Source organism: Nannospalax galili, unplaced genomic scaffold (genome assembly GCF_000622305.1).
Source record: "Nannospalax galili isolate Female #2095 unplaced genomic scaffold, S.galili_v1.0 scaffold1477, whole genome shotgun sequence".
In the NCBI taxonomy this organism is placed as follows: Eukaryota; Metazoa; Chordata; class Mammalia; order Rodentia; family Spalacidae; genus Nannospalax; species Nannospalax galili.
Genome location: NW_008339642.1, coordinates 1,504,843 through 1,506,611, shown reverse-complemented (window position 1 = coordinate 1,506,611; position 1,769 = coordinate 1,504,843). Strand labels below are relative to the sequence as shown.

General features: G+C 38.8%; 1 non-coding gene across 1 annotated transcript; it reads left to right on the top strand.

Moving 5' to 3' along the window:
• Window positions 1–1,636: 1,636 nt before the first annotated feature.
• On the top strand, window positions 1,637–1,769 carry LOC115070611. Its single transcript, XR_003849758.1, has one exon. It is a non-coding gene; the product is annotated as a small nucleolar RNA SNORA42/SNORA80 family (small nucleolar RNA).

The window sequence follows — 1,769 nt, the reverse complement described above, 5'->3', positions numbered from 1 at the left end:
GGACTATGAGCATCTCTCAAAACATCCTGTAACTGTGGTGTGTCACCTGTCCTCTTGATCAAGGAGGCCATGGAGACCCCACCAGATGGACCTGAACCAGTGTCCAGTCTACAAAGAGGAGGGTCAACACAGAGGAATCATTTCCTCCATGCTTCCAAATGAAGCCTGCCATTGTCAAGTAGGACCTTTGACTTATCTTCACATAGGCCAGGGGCTCCTCCCAAGCCCATGGGACCCCTGAGAAACGGATCCTCAAATGACCTTAAGAGTAAAAATAAATTGGTTTATCTGGGCCAATTGTAAGGTCTTAAATACCCCAAAGGAAAGTATAACCAAAGATCAATGAGGTCAATATAATTTTTAAGAGTCCATGTGTATATCTAAAGGCTACATAACAAGAAACAATGCCAGACAGAAGATACCTTCCTTTGAGTTATTGGCCAGGGTGGCCCAAAGACTCCCAGACAGTAACCCAGTATAAAACTAGGAAAATGAACAGCAGACCCCAATCTTATTTGAAGGAATATTGACAACTGATTGCTGCTAGATGAGGAACAGCTGATCTTCCTAAAATAATGATCTCTAGATAGGCTGACTAGATTCAGCAGATGGACAAGCACTGGAGAATGGCTGGAGGTGCTGACAACACAGTGAACAGTAACAGGGATGACAGAGTATATGGGCTCCAGTGTGTGTGTGGGGGCTATGGGAGGGTGCCATGTGGGAAGTGGGTATATGGATTAATAAGATTGTGTGGAATGTTCTGTATGAAATAGACACACACAAAATCAAATTAAAAAGATGTATTTGAAGCATAAAAATTTACTTCATGTTAATTAGTAGAGGTGATAAACATTACCATTGAAATCTACTATAGCCACACTCAAGTGCCAAGGATCTGAGTGTAACTGACTGTGACTAGTAATAATCAAATACGTAGAGATTAAAGGCACATGTGCAAACATCTAAGCATTTAGTAGCATTAAAATGCAGGAAACGGTATATTTTAAAATGAAATGGAGGTCTTCTTTAATGGTTAAAAACTCAATTTTATGTCTTACAGGGTTTATACTGAGTTCAATACTGTATAACTGTATTAATTCAACCGTGAACTTAAAAATTTACAGCCATACAGGGTAAAAACACATTCAATTTTATATCTTACAGGGTTGATACTGAGTTCAATATTGTATAACTGTATTCATTTTACTGTGAACTTAAAAATTTACAGCCACTTTTGAAAGAGATGTATCCTTGCTCTGGAAATTGTTACTGAACATGTTAAAGCTGTAATGAAATGCTTCTTCTAATCATGTGGTTATTAAATAAAAAGAAATAAAAAAGAAATGTTAATCCAGATTAGACCCTGCTAACGATTCTTTACAAAGATAAGGTTAATTGTATTTCTGAGGCTTGCTAGCTAGAAAGACCACAGAGTCACTAAATTCAGGTGGTTATATTTTGGCAATAAATTTGTCTTTAGATTTAAGCTGGTCTAAAAATAAAGACCAATTGTCTCGGATTAAATTTTTATCGGGAGTCAGTAGTTTTTATTTGGTGTGAGAATCACACCTGTGTAACAATGAAAACGTGATGTGACAACTGGTGGGACTTCCAATTAGAAAACCAGACTTAAGCATGGGTTTGGATTTATGGCAGGCTTGTCACCCTGGGCCTCTCATATGTCCCATGCTAGAGCCAACTGTGCCTCCGAAGCATTGCCTGGCCTCTGTCTGTAGGCTGCTGGCACTGAAGTGGGTCACACAGTG